At 37.8% G+C, this 15,735-nt stretch overlaps 1 protein-coding gene across 15 annotated transcripts in view; it reads left to right on the top strand.

Moving 5' to 3' along the window:
* ARFIP1 (ARF interacting protein 1) overlaps positions 1-15,735 on the top strand; it is a 121,352-nt gene that overhangs the window by 420 nt on the left and 105,197 nt on the right. The window lies entirely within an intron of this gene.

Here is a 15,735-nt window from a genome sequence, read left to right as displayed (position 1 = left end):
TCGGCGTTTGGTTTCTGCCCCTTGATTCCTCTTGTGCCCCTGAGTGTGTCCCCGAAACAGCCGGGTGAAGAGGGAGGACTGGCCCTTCCAGGGCGGCACCCTTTTGGCTTTGCATGCATTGGGTGGGAAAAGGGGTTGCAGGATCCAGGTCTTTCTCGACTAAGTCTTGGAGGGGGGCCACCTTCAGGCTGGTGTCCAGCCTTCGTTTCTCTCTCTCCTTGCATCCCCCACTTCCTCTCTCCCGCAGCAAGAGGAAGGGAGAGTGATAGTCCCTCGGAGAGGTTCACCGGGCAGTGGTGCTGGGAGGAGCCTTGCCTCTGAAATGTCCCAAGCCTGATCGTGCCTGTGGGACGTTCAAGGAACGCTGGAGTTTGGGAAGGAAGGTTGTGCTGTCGTGTCCTCGTCTGTTCCTCCTTGCCAAGTTACTACTGTTTACGTGTCTAGGAAGAGGAAAGAGGTTTTCTGGTTTTTTTTTTTAACCGTTTCTAGACGCCTTTTCTTCTTACTTTATAATTACTTCCTTTGTTTTGTTCTTATCTCCTTCTTGAGTCCTTTGATCTCAAAACTGTTTGTAGTTTACCCTTCCTTCAGATTCTTTAGCCACTCCCTTTTAGGATTTTTGTTCCCCTCCCTTCATTTTCTCCTGGATTAAAGTATATAATTTCTGTAACTCGGTTCTTGTTTGACAAGGAAAAATGGAAGATTTGCAGGACTTTTCATAAACTTGTGCTTTCACCTGCAAGGGTGCGTTCACGTTTGCCACTTAATTAACTTCATTGGCGTGGAAATATGCACCAGAATTGGTTAAGTTGTCAGTCCTGTTTAAGGCTGCAGGAATTGGCCGTTTCATTGGTGCTATCTCAGAGTGACTACAATAGACTGTATGTTAGTACTGTTTTGATTCCGCTTTGCTTCCATTTATTTGTTTTCCTTGCTCAACATGACCAACACCCTCTCCCAACCACCACATCTAACACTCACTATCTGAGAAAATAATTCTGATCTTATTTTATTTTCTGGATTAAAATCTCTGCCTCAGATACTTTCATTCCTTTTTAAGTTGATGAATTAATTTGCCTTAAGCCTGGGTTATGCTTTAGGGTCCGTGGTCTAGGGGTCAGTGACTTTCAAGGGTCTTCCTCCTCCTTACCCTAGAAATTATGTGCAAAGCTTTGTTTGAGTGCATTCTCTTTTTTTTCTGGGGAGAAGGTCTATTCTTTTCATCAAATTATCAAAGGAGATATATAACCTCCAGATAGATTAAAAACCACTCCTTAGATAGTGTCTTGTTGGAGTTAATGAAAACTATTTGTGGGGCTAATTTTTCAAACTGTAAATAGCTTGTTTTGGGAGAGTAGAATGCAGAGATTCTAGCTTTATATGGAAATCTCTAACTACTTCAAAACTTCAGTGTTACTAAATTCCTTCCTAGTCCTAGAGAAGGAAGTAAGACTGCCTACTTATTTAGTTCCTGATTTGTGGTCTTGAGGTTTCTTTTTAGGGATAGCTGTTTGTGGCCAATGCTGTGGAGATCCACTGGATTTATAAATTAGTGTGTTTATTATTATTTAATACATTTTAAATATCACCAACCTACGAGGCACAGTTCAGAGTAAAAAATTTAAATTCTGGTTGTACCTTGCTTTCATTTTCTTGTTTTTCACTTGAGGCATCTACTTTGGCTTTGGCTTTGCTAGGAAGGGCAGATAAGATGTTTCAGTGGTGTCCATAAACTTTTGATATGTTGCTGCTTATTTTGCCAGCCCCTTTTCCTCCATTCTCTCTTAGGTATTTTAATGATTATTCTCTTGTGTGAATAAGTTAGTATCCTTCCAAACATAATGTAAGTGTAAAGTGCATATTTGAACTTAGTGATTTGGTTGTAAAGTGCTTGTTGATTGAAGGTTGAAGTTGTAAATGTTTGACACTTGATTCAGAGAATGTTAGAACTCGAAGAGACCTATACAGCTCATCATAGTCCATATAGAGTAACCAGTTTCTTCTGCTCAAAGAATAAAATAATTTTCCCTCTGTCTAGCATCCTCACTTGGGGCAGCAGAAAACATAACTTTGTAAAGAGTACATTATGCTAAATTAGTTTCCTTCTAGGGTACTGACAAAGTCAGAAGATAGATTATATCTAACACTATAACAGTAATTAAGCTTTGTTTGCTTACTGTGTGCCAGGCATTATTGCTAAGTACTTAACATAATTATCTCATCTAATCCTCACAGCAACCGTATAACATGGCTAAAATCCCCATTTTTATAGATGAAGAAACTGAAGCTAAATGATTAACTGAAGCTGAAGTAATCTGCTCAGAATTAACACTGGTGGAGAGAGGATTGAACTTAGGTTGTCTCACCCCAGACTGTGATCTCTTAACTGCTACTCTAGACTGCTTCTACCATGTTTCCTTTGCATCTTTTTTGGCATGAGTTGGGGGTATCTCACCTGATTTTGAATCAGACATTAAGAAAAGAAGATATTTTCCTTTATTAATCTTCAGTGGATGAACACCTAGTTGAATGTCCTACCAAAAAGTATGATAAAAAGAAATGAATTTGGAGGAGGCTTGTGGAGTGTTATTTAATAGAGTTTTCCCATGGGGATGGATATAAATCTATGTGTATGTGGCTGTGTGTGTGTATACTATGACATGTGAGGAGTAGAAAATGTGACAATAAATGTTTTAAGTAATAAACTTGGCATTTTAAGAGTCTGGAGGTATAAATACATTCCAGAATGATAAATTTGGAATGGAGGAAGGAATAAATTCAACAGGGACTTTAAGATAATATGGCTGTGGATGGAAAACTAATAATATATGTACAGACTGGAAAGAGTAGTTCCACATAATATGGAAGATGATGAGTTAGGGACTATGACAGTCTAAAAGTCAGATAAGCAGCAGCATTAGTTCTAGGATGTATGAAAAAGACTACAAAGCAAAAGAGTCTGAAAATAATCTTATCTTTTGTCTCTATGATCTTTAGATAGTCATGGAAGCTGCTGAATAGCTCTTGCAGATTCTCAGCTATCCTCTACAAAAGTATATATTTTCCTTTTCTTTTTCCTTTATTCCTTTTCTCTTTCTTCTTGCCTCCATCTCTTATTGCCCTCTCCTCCATTACTTTTAAACCTCTGTCTTAGGATGATTATAGGCAGGTATTGCTGGAAATTGCCCAATCTTTTGTGAAAATATGGCAATATCTTTACCATAGTCTCACCTAAGAGTTTTTATTTTGTTTCATTTTTGTATATCTCTGATAGCGTTGGACTAGCAGCTCCTTGATGTTCAGGCTTGATCCTTTCTGATCCTTTGGGGAACTGTGACATGCTATCTTTGGAGCAGGATGGTAAGAACAGCAGAGTTGTTGGTGAGGCTTAAATCATACAGAGGAGGGAGTCAGCTGGCCAACTCCAGTTGCTGCTAGCATGAGATAGTGTTGTAGAGCAGGGTTTCCAAACTTTTCTGCATCATGGCACACATAGAAAATGATTATATTTGTATGGCAGACTATAGCCAGGCTCACCATAGCTCCCTAAAGGCTAAGGGTGGGGGAGAGGGTGTTAATATTTCACCACATCTATAATCCATTCTTGACACACTGGTTGGAAAGCTTTGCCCTAGAGAAGAGGAATACGTTAGTCTTTAATTCCTTTTGTTTATTTAGCATATAAAGTTTTACAAAGCACTTTCACATACATTCTCAGTTTAGTTTTACTCTGTCCGTGTCAAGTAGGTAGAGCAGGTAACATCACCATGTTAGAAAGAAGAAATTGAGATTTTAGATGAAGTGCTTTGTATAAGGTCACACACCTAATAAGGGATGGATCGGGAATTCAAGTCCCACGTGGAAAGAGTCCCTGGGGGTTGAGTCAGTGGCGTGTAACCGCCAGGGTGGCTGGGACCCCATCTGTTAATGTTTCAGAGTGCTACCTTCAGCATCTAGGGCAGTGACAGGCACATAGAAGTCCATAATAATTGTCATTTATTGAGTGCACTCTGGCTAGGCATTATGCTGTATAGATATCTGTGTATTAGGTATTCTTATTTTTCTGTTAACAAATGAAGAAGCAGGTATAGAAACCAGCAGAAGTAATTAGTCCCAGGTCACTCAGGTAGTAAAAGAGGAACCACAAGACTCATAAGCGAAGTTGCTTGACTCCAAATCTTGTACTCTCTTCACTGCAGTAACTAAATGATTTCATGACACTGTGGGGGTGGAGAGTAGGTTCCAGTTAAACTGTGTGACATTGGTGGCAGAGAGTGATGGTGAGGGTGGTGAAAGGGAGAGAGGCAAGTGGACTATTAAGTGTTTACTTTTGGCAGTGTTTTTTTTTTTTTTTTAAATATTGGCAACTGAGCTAACATCTATTGCCAATCTTTTTTTTTTTCCTTCTTCTCCCCAAAGCCCCCCACTGCATAGTTGTATATTCATATGGGACACCGGCTCAGCATGGCTTGGTGAGTGGCGCCATGTCCACGCCCAGGATCTGAACTGGTGAAACCCTGGGCCACCTAAGCGGAGCGCGCAAACTTAGCCCCTCGGCCACAGGGCTGGCCCCAATTTTTGGCAGTTTTGAGGTAGCTTTCTAGAGATGATGGTTATCTAATAGAATTTCCAGGATGTTTGGGGATGGGGATGAAGAGAAATGTGATAAAACTCGAAGAGAGTAACTTGGCCATTGGTGCTACTTCTAACAAAAGGGTTAAAAATGTAGATCCTCTTCATATATGGCTAAATATTAATTGTAATTTATTTCTTAAAGGTAGGTTTACAGATTATTTTTATTTTCTATTCCTCTATTTCCTAATTTTTCTATATGGCATATTAATTACTTTTAAAATTAAAAATATTTTTAATTATACAAGTAATATATATTCTTGAAATAAAAATTCAAATAGTATAGTAAGCAGGTGGAATGGAAGTTTCCACTCCTCTGATCCCTCTGTCGCCCACACCTGCTCCCAGTTAATTCGCAAGGTAGCTGTTAGAGAGAAGCTGAAATTCATGAGGAAGCTCTCAACTGGCTGTCTCATACCAGAGCCACGAGCCACACGTGGCTATTTAAATTAGTTAAAATAGGATTAAAAATTCAGTTCCTCAGTCACACCAGTCACATTTCAAGTGCTCAGTAGCCACATGTGGCTAGTGGCTACTTTATTGGACAGCACAGGTATAGAACATTTCTAACAACATTGGCCTACCCTGCTAAAACTTTAAAATACTATACGATTAGTGACAATAATTACTATACTGTTGAACCAGAATTTTAAAACATCTCTGTTCCCCGTGGTGCCTAGCAGTTTTTGTTTTGCCCGTGAAATATTATTGCCACGTTCTTTCTCCACTTTTTGTTTTAACTAAATCCAGATGGTCGAAGTCTAATGTTTTTCTTGGATATTTGGGGATTATAGTTAACTGCTTTTCTAGGATAAAGATGTCAGCTTTTCTAGGAGCATGAGTGTTTTCTGTCTCCTCTGAGCTCCAGACCTGTATATCTTGCTTTCTAGTTGGCACCCTCTCTTGCATATATTAAAGATATTTCCTCAAATACAATGTGTCTAAAACTAAACTGATTTCCCCTTCACTCAAAAAAAAAAAAAAAAAAAACCAAGCCCAAAATGTTGCTCCTCTTTGTTTTTTCCTTATTTCAGTGAATGAGTCTATCTTTCCAGTTGTAAAATCCAGAAAACTAGGAATGATCCTAACTCCCTCTTCCTGATACATCCAGTCAAGTTTTATTGATCTTACTTTCTAAATATCTCTTACATCTGTCTACTGCTTCCCTTTTCCATTACCACCACTTTAGTTTGTTACCATCATCTTGCCTGAAATTTCTACAATAGCCTCCCTTCTTGTCTACGCACTTCTGTTTTGGCCCCTCTCTAATCCATTATCTATCTTGAAGACTTAGTGATTTATTTTGAAACACACATCTGCTTGTCACTCTGCCCTTCCTCGCCACTCTTTTTACGGCTTCCCATTGCTTCTAGGATAAAAATAAAACGACTTACTGCTTAGCCCTCCAGCCTCATCTTTTACGATGTTTTGCTTAACTCTCCTCTTCAGCCATGCCGGCCTTCTCTTACTCCTTTGTGCTTGTCTTGCTCTTTGCCACTATAAGGCCTTTGTATATGCTTTTCTCCCTGACTGGACCGCTCTTTCTTTATTTTTGTTTTGCTTGTTGGCTCTTAGCCATCATTCACACCTCAACTGAAGTTTTGCTTTCTTAAGGAATATTCTAACCTTCCAGATTAGGTAGTAACATCATACATTTACCACAGTGGCAATTGACATTTATTTGTATGATTATATGATTGGCTTTCTCTTGTACTGCCTCCAGACTCTGTGAAGACGGGGGCCACATCTTCTTTCTTTATTGGCTCATTATTGAATCCCTAGGACTTAGCTCAGTGCCTGACACCTGGATATTGATTGAATTTTCAAGTTGATCATATTAAAGATTTCAGTTCATGGAGTTTTGTGATATGGGATTTTGAACATGAATATTTATAAATATGGTAATTAAAATAGTATTAGTTAAATTGCCAGTTATACTGGTTTTTTTAAGTGCATGCAACAAATTATTATTTTAATAGTATAAATTTACATTATCAATTAATAATATTGTTGAAAACAATAATTACTACAAAGTATAGCCTAGTTTTCTTAGATTACTGTTATGCGCTGCTTAATGGCATTTTGATCAATGACAGACCGCATATATGACAGTGGTTCCATGAGATTATAATAGAGCTGCAAAATTCCTATCGCTTAGTGATATCATGGCTGTCTAGTGCAACACATTACTCACGTGTTTGTGGTGATGCTCATGTAAACAAACCTGTGCTGCCAGTTGTATAAAAGTATAGCACATACAATTATTTACAGTACATAACACTTGATAATAAACAACTATGTTACTGGTTTGTATATTTAATATACTATACTCCTTATCATATTTTAGAGTGTACTCTTTCTACTTACAAAAAAAGAGTTTACTGTAAAACACTATGCCATGTTAGGCTGGCAGTAGCCTCATACATCTTGTGTTTACTGCGTCTCATGACTGTATCATTTTCTCTTGTGCTTGATTGAATCTCGTGTTGTTTTGTTCATCATGGCCCTTGAGTGTACAAAATCCATTGCTACTATTGCCAGTAAGAGGCCACGTTGAGTGATTGACCTAGAAATGAAATGAACAGTGATTAAGGATTACAAAGGTGGATTTACCAGTGATGGTTATTGCTTGCCAGTCAGGCATGTCCCATTCCACCATAGCTATGATCTTCAAGAACACGAACAAAGTGATGGAAGCTGTTAAAGGATCTCCTTCATTAAAGCAACGAGACTATAACAAAAATTTGAGAAGGGTCTGTATCAGACGTGGAGAAACTTCTAAGGACTTAGATTGAAGACCAGACCTAGAAGCATATCCTTCTCAGCACTCTGATGATCACACCAGAGCAAAAAGTTTGTTTGCTGTGTAGAGAGAAAAGGCTGAACCCACCTACAGTGTTGAATTTACTTCTAGCTCTGGCTGGTTTAAACAATTCAAGAATCATTACTGCTTACATAATGTGAAAGTGAGCAGTGACTGTGAGTGCTGATGTAAAGACAACTGAAGAAGTTTTGGAAACTCTAGATAAGCTGAGTGTGGAGGAAAATTACTTGCCAGAGCAAATATTCACTGTGGATGAAACCTCCCTGTTCTGAACATGGATGCCTGAAAGGACTTTCATCCATAAGGAGGCCAAGTCAATGACAGGTTTAAAGACTTGTAGGGACAGGATAACAGTGTTGCTTAGAGGCAATGTTGCAGGCTACAAATGGAAACCCTTCATGATCTGGCACAGTGAGAACCCCAGGGCCTTCAAGCGTATCAGTAATCACACACTGCCAGTGTACTACAGGAGCAGTAAGAAGTCATGGATGACCCAGCTCCTCTTCCAAGATGCCCTCCTGAATTGTTGTGCCAGCAAAATGGAGAAGTACTGTTTGAGAATAACATACCTTTCAAGATTTTGCTTATTGTCGATAATGCTCCCAGACATCCTCCTTTTATTGGTGATCTTCATCACAATATCAAAGCAGTGTTTCTCCCTCCAAACACCACGTCTTTGATCCAACCAATGGATCAAGGAGTTATAGCAGCTTTTAGGCCTACTGCCTGAGGAGGACCTTTGCCCAGGTTATTGCTGCAACTGAGGAACACACTGAGAAGACACTGATGCAATTCTGGAAGGATTGCAACATGTATGACTGCATCAAGAACCTTTCTTGGGCTTGGGGTGATTTCATCAAGGAATGTATGAATGGCATCTGGAAGAAGAAATTCAAGAGGTTCGTCCACGTCTGCAAAGGACTTGCCAAGGATGAGGAGGTTGCAAAAATCAACAAGGCTGTGTTTGAGATGGCAAACAACTTTAACCTGGGTGTGGGTGTGGATGAGGATGCCATTGAGGAGCTCCTAGAAGTGGTTCCTGAGGAATTGACTAATGAGCAGTTGTTGGAACTGGAACGGGAATGCATAGCTGAAAGAGGCAAGAGAAGAGAAAACTGCAGGAGAAGAAAAAGAACCCCCAAGAAAATTCCCAGTGAAGGATTTAGCAGAAGCCTTTGCACACCTCAACAAGCTCCTTAAAAAGGTTTTCATTATTAGAGGGGAATGTTCATGGTGCATTATCTACTTATAAGCAAATCTGTGATGAAAAAAGAAACCAAGCAAACCACCATGAACATATTTCTGAAAAGAGTGACACCTCCTGAAGAAGATGCTCAGGCAGGGCTTTCAGGAGGTATTCCAGGAGAAGGCATTTGTCATAGGAGATGACATCTCACTGTGCTGTTTTTGCCCCCGAGGCCTTTCCAGTGGGACAAGATGTAGAGATGGAAGGCAGTTATATTGATTATCCTAACTGTGTATAGACCTAGGCTAATGTATGTGTTTGTGTCTTAGTTTTCAACAATAAAGTTTACAAAGTAAGAAAAAAAAGTTTTTTAAATAGAAAACGTTTTATAGAAGAAGGATATAAAGAAAATATTTTTCTATAGCTGCACAGTACGTTTTAAACTGTGTTATCATGAAAGAGTCATAAAGTTAAAAAAATTAAAAAGTTTATAAAATAAGGGCCGGCCCGGTGGTGCAGTGGTTAAATTCGCACGTTCCGCTTCTTGGCGGCCCGGGGTTCGCCGGTTCGGATCCCGGGTGCGGACATGGCACTGCTTGGCACGCCATGCTGTGGTAGGCGTCCCACATAGAAAGTAGAGGAAGATGGGCATGAATGTTAGCTCAGGGCCAGGCTTCCTCAGCAAAAAAGAGGAGGACTGTCAATAGTTAGCTCAGGGCTAATTTTCCTCAAAAAAAAAAAAAGTTTATAAAATAAAAAAGTAAGCTAAGGTTAATTTATTATTGAGGAAAGAAAATTTTTTAAAATAAATTTAGTGTAGCCTAAGTGTACAGTGTTTGTGAAGTCTACAGTAGTGTATGGTAATGTCCTGGGCCTTCACATTCACTCCCCACTCACTCACTGACTCACCCAGAGCAACTTCCAGTCCTACACGCTCGACTCATGGTAAGTGCCCTGTACAGGAGTGCCACTTTTTATCTTTTCTACTGTATTTTTACTGTACCTTTTCTGTGTTTAGATGCACATACCATTGTGTTACATTTGCCTATAGTATTCAATATGGTAACATGCTGTACAGGTTTGCAGCCAAGGAACAATAGGCTTTAGCATGTAGCCTAGGTGTGTGCTAGGCTGTACCATCTAGGTTTGTGTAAGTGCACTCTATGATGTTCACACAACAATGAAATCGCCTAATGATGCATTTCTCAGAACATATCCCTGTCATTAAGCAACACATGATATTTATAATAAACTCTTATTTTAGAATTATTGCAGAGATAGTGTAGCGATTCCTGTATACCCCATGTCTAGTTTCCCCTATTATTAACATGTTACATTAGTATGGTATATTTGTCACAATTCATGAACCAATATTCATGCGTTATTGACTAACGTATGCTCAGATTGCCTCAGTTTTCTCCTAATGTCATTTTTTAATTCTAGGATCCCCTCCAGGATACCACGTTACATTTAGTTGTCATGTGTCCTTTTGGGTTTGACAGTTTCTCAGACTCCTTGTTTTTGCTGACAAGTTGATAGATTTGCCGATTACTGGTTAAATATTTTGTAGTCTATCCCTCAGTTGAGATTTGTCTGATGCTTTTCTCATGGTTAGACTGCGTAATATGTTTTTGGGAGGAAGACAACAGCGGTAAAGTGCCATTCTTATGTTGTATCAGGAGTAAATACTATCAACATGCCTGACTACTGTTGATGTTAACCTTGATCACCTGGCTTGAGATGGTGTTTGTCAGGTTTGTCCACTATAAAGTTACTTTCCCCCCTCCTCTGTTTGCATATTGTACTTTTTAGAAGAAAATCACTATGTGAAGGGCACACTTATGTTGCACCTCCTTAACGGTTTGTGCATAAATTTTTTGGAATTTTTCTGCAAAGGAGATTTGCCTCTCTCTCCTGTTTATTAATTTATACAATAATTTATTTATATCAGTATTGACTCATGGATAATTATTTGATACTAGCACCTTGTTACTTTCTGGCATGTCAAGATGCTCCAGGATTATCTTGTATATTTCCTGACCCAGTCCTAGAACCAGCCATTTCTCCAAGGAACACTGGTTCTGTTTATTGGAGAATGGTATTAGAAACCAAGATCTGGGTACTACGTGTGCTCGTTATTGTTGGGGTTCCTCCTAGGAAATATACACTAGCTCATGTATATACACACATAAATATTTCTGTATGTAACTATCTGTATCTATATTAAGCCATGTTCTTAGATTATTTACCCTGAGCTTTTTTCCATTGAAAAAGGTTACCTGTGAATATTGAGGGGTTTCTTTTATATGGTTTTGGGAATTAGTAACTCCAATTCCCTTGGTTGGCTTCACTGCTAATGTTCTGGAACTCAGCTAGCCATCTATGAAGAATGAGGCCACAGTACACTGAATAATTTAGAGTTTATTTACAGCTAGTTTTCTTTTCAGGGAGTAATTTAGTTTTGAGAGTCTTATCATTTTACTTCTCAGTAGTTTCTCTGTAACACAGTCTTAATGGGGAATATAAAAAGACTTCTCCAAACAGTTATTTTGTTACTTGGTTAAAAGTTGCTAATGATGGTGGGGATGGGAATAGTTGAATATCTGTTATTTTGATTTTTAAGTTGTTTCCCATTATTAAATTTAATGGAGAAAAAGCTTTCTACTTTTGAGTTATCTAGACTGATTTGTTTATCTAATGAGCAACCTGAACTTAATTTATCACTATCTAAAAGGACTTATAGGTGTCTAGCAAAATAGCTTTTACAGATCCCAGATGTTTGTTGACTTAAAGACAGCAGCATAGTGTAAATGATTCTTTATTATCTCGTTTCTTTTTATTTGGTTATTCTACTTATGAAAGGAAATGTAAGGTACTTTGAATGTATTGTGGGGTAAGCCATTTTCATTTCAATATCATTTGCTTTGGACAGTAGGGAAAAGGATTTTTTTCCCTGTTTGAAGAAAACTACCTTCATAAAAAGCAAAATTATTTTAAATTTTTTTTGACTAAAACAGAAAGCTTCTATATTTTGGATATTATTTTTCAGCTCTAAACATATGTAATTATTTAATGTAGTCATTATGTATTTTAACTCTAAATTTTTTATTGGTAACAAGTCAGTTCAACTTGAAAATTAATATTGAATTATGAAATTAAAACAAGTCTTTCCATTCTCTTACTATTTATCCATTATCAAGAAAAGATAGACATATTCCAATAGATTCCATCAAGAATGAAAGAAATAGCCCACTTTCTTTAATCTTTAGCTTGGGAACCAGCCTCTAGAATATCAACGATATAACAATTTAAAGAAACTAAGCAAGTTCAGATCAAAGCAAGCTCATGTTTTGCTACTTTTCGCCCTCAGTTTTTGTATTTACCTCTGTAGCATTGTCCTTGACTCACCAGTCAGAACTCCTTGGTCTCATATATTATAATTATTTCTAGTACTTCTCCAACTTTTTTGCTAAAGTACTCCTAAAAGGAGTAACTCTTCACATGTTTCTTTGGAGACTCTTATTTAATCATACAAATTCAAGAAATTTCTTAGACGACTTATGTGTATTGTTTTATTCAAGTGAATTTTGCTTTAGATTCCATAATATCATACTGTAATAAAAAGAGTGTAAATTCTCATTTCAGTATGATGTGCCGTGTTTATCCTGTTTATGGCTGACCTGTTCATATCTGCCATGGAAAGTGCCTTGAGCATACCGTTTCAGACCCCCTGTGGTATGCGAGTACCTTAATTTGAAAAACTTTTGTTATGATTTTTGTTCAACAACACTCATCCTATACATAGATCCTTTAGTATTAGACTTTTGAGTCTAACTCATTGACATCATGGAGACTGTAAGTGCGGTTTTTTCTTTTCTGGTATCCATGGAGTCTTTTGTTTTTCTTATCTTCCAGGATCCTGGCAAATCTAGGACCTCCTGCTCTCTCTTTTGTGGGTCCTAGGGAGACCCTAAATGCATTTAGTAGTTGTGAGGTATAGAATTCTCCCTTGTTAAATTCTGGTTGAAGTTGTAATATAGTTTCCCTCCAGATAGATCTAGTTTATTCAGTTTGTAGAAATCAAAATGTGACTTTGATAATAAAATAAAAAACAACCCCAAATAGTTGGATGGATTATAAACCTCAGGTGATATTATTTATGTGTTTTTTACAGATGCTAATTAGTATTTCACATTATAGGTCACTGGTTCTTACATTCATTAGTTAATGAATACCTCTGGCTGATTTATTAGAAGCAGAGCCCCAGAGATGACTTAAGGTGTTTCTGGCCTCCAGAATAAACTGGCCTCTGAGGCCTGAAGGTTAATGGTAGTTTTGTAATAGTAATTTATCATTCTCTTTTGAAGACAACCTTTAAAGATAACTGAATTCATGTAAAGATCAGAAAACGTGTATCTTAAAAAAGCAGAAATTGTTATTAATTTTTTAAATCTGTCATTCTCTATGTATGTTAATTATCAAAGTTATGAACAAATGGACTTTTTAAAAATAAATGTGAAGAAGGTCAGAGCATTTGAAGAATATGAATAAAACACAGATTTAGTATGTATCTTTGTAATTCTCAGACATTTGATTCCCTGTTTCCCTGTCTGCCTGAGGTCATTTAGTTTTTTCTTGAGTTGGATAGTAATGATATATCTTCCCAATTGGTACTACTGTTTAATACAGGGGAGCACATGTTAATTCCTATTTCACAAGAAAGTAGAAGACAACAAAAATGAACTGCCTTAACTTTCTTCCATTTTCCGTTTCACTCTTCGCTGTCTCCACGGATTCCTGCCTCTTATTCTTCCCTCATGGAAGAGATTTCCTCCTCCTTTCTGAGAGTAATTCCTCTACCTTTGCTCAGAATTCATACTGTTCTTAAAAACCTTCTATTTTTATCTAACATTGGATTTGCAATAATAGTACAGAGAATTTCCTTATATTCCTTGCCCCACTTCCCCCAATGCTAACATCTTACATAAACATAACATAATTATCAAGAATAGGAAATTAACACTGGTACAATATTATTAACTAAACTACAGACCTTATTATAATTTCACTAGGTTTTCATCTAATTGTCCTTTTTCTGTTCCAGGATCCTATCTAGGAATTCACATTGAATTTAGTTATTTCTCTGTAGTCTCTTTCAATCTGTGAGTTTCTCACATTTTCCTTGTCTTTCATGACCATGACACTTTTGAAAAGTACTGATCAGTTATTTTGTAGAATGTCCCTTAGTTTGGGTTTGTCCAGTGTTCTCTCATGATTGGACTGAGCTTATGCATTTTTGGTGAGAATACCACAAAAATGGTATGTCCCTCTCGGTGCAATGTATCAAGGGGATTATGATGTTGATACGTCTTACTACTGGTCATTCTTGGTCACTTGGTTAAGTTGGATCTGTTAAATTTCTTCACTGTGAACTGTGAGTTTCTTCACTAACTGTCTGTCCCCTTTCTGTTGATAAGTTCTTTGAGGGAGATCTTTGGAGATAATGTAAATGCTGTTTCTTTTCAAACTTTTGCCCTCTAATTTTAGCATCCATCAGTGGATCTTGTCTGCAACATTTATTACTGTGATGTTTGCCTGATGGTGATTCTGTTTCCCTCTTTCTTTTCTATGTTTATTAATTGAGATTCTGTTGTGAGGAAGAGTTGTCTCTTTACCCCCATTTACTTCTTTATTTGCTTATTTATTTATATCAGGATGAACTCATTAATATTTGTTTTAATCTATGGGTTTAAATCCAGTACTACCATTATTTATTTTGTTGCTCGCTTTGTTTCAGCATTGGCCGTTGAGTACTCCTTCAGGGTGACTCCTCTGTTCTTTTGAGAATCCCACATCTTACTTTTTGCGCTTTTTTCTTCGGACACCAGAAAATGTTCTAGGCTCATATTGTATTATCTCTGCCCCAGCCTTAGAATCAATCACTTCTCCTGTGGTTCTTTTATTGGAGACCAGACCTGAGTACCAGGTGTACTCGTTGTTACTGAGTATCACTGCTTCTAGGCCCCCTCAGTGAACAAAGCTAGGAAACCTATACATAGATATACATATGTGTGTATAACACACATATCTTATGTATACACACATATGTTAAAAACTGTGAGTTTATACTGACAACTCTGATTCCAGTCCAACACCACAGGATTTATTTTAGCCTTTCTCCTTTCTTTGTTTATAACTTCTTTCTCCAAAAGTGAGAAACTTAGCTCTCAGTATCTACAGTCTTTTTGCTTATTTGGTCAATTCTATTATAGACATGATTTCAGAATTATTAACCCATACCCCTGTGAGAAAAACTTTCACTAACTAGATTAACATTTATGTACGATCTTTCTGCTTTCTCCTTATGGTGTCCTGTCAGGATGCTCTTTTCTCCTTCTCTTCCCTCCCCTCCTCTTCCTTCCCCCTCTTCTCCTTTTGCCCTACCTTCCCCTCTCCCCCTTCCCCCTTCCCTTCCCTGGGTTATTCATTTTTTTTACTGAAAGGTATGTGAAAAATTACTGTGGTTCTAGGAATCAGAATCATTTAAAAATAGACATTTGGAGAGGCTGGCCTGGTGTCATAGCGGTTAAGTTCACCCTCTCTGCTTCAGTGGCCCGGGGTTCACTGGTTCAGACCCCGGGCACAGACCTATGCACTGCTTATCAAGAAGTGCTGTGGCAGGCATCCCACATATAAAGTGGAGAAAGATGGGCACGGATGTTAGCTCAGGGGTAACCTTCCTCGAAAAAAAAAGACATCCAGGGAAGTGTCACTCCCTCCTTATCCCTGCTACGCTGTTTCCATTTCCTGCTTCTTTCCACTCTTTTCCTACCTGCCTCCTATAGGTAACCTATCTCCTTAGCTTCTGGTTTATTCTTCTTGCATTTCTTTTGTTCCAATGATCAGAAACATGTATTTTCATATATTCCTTTTGTTTTTACATGAAGGTAGCGTACCTATAGGTATTTTTGGACTTTGCTTTTTTCACTTAACAATATGTCCTGGAAATCACTCCATATCATAGAGATCTTCCTCTTTTTTATTTTTTGCAGTTGCATAGCACTCCATTGTTTGGATGTTATCATAGTTTATT

This window comes from Equus przewalskii, chromosome 2, assembly GCF_037783145.1.
Source record: "Equus przewalskii isolate Varuska chromosome 2, EquPr2, whole genome shotgun sequence".
In the NCBI taxonomy this organism is placed as follows: Eukaryota; Metazoa; Chordata; class Mammalia; order Perissodactyla; family Equidae; genus Equus; species Equus przewalskii.
Note: the sequence above shows the minus strand (reverse complement) of the source record. Positions and strands in the feature narration are given on the sequence as shown.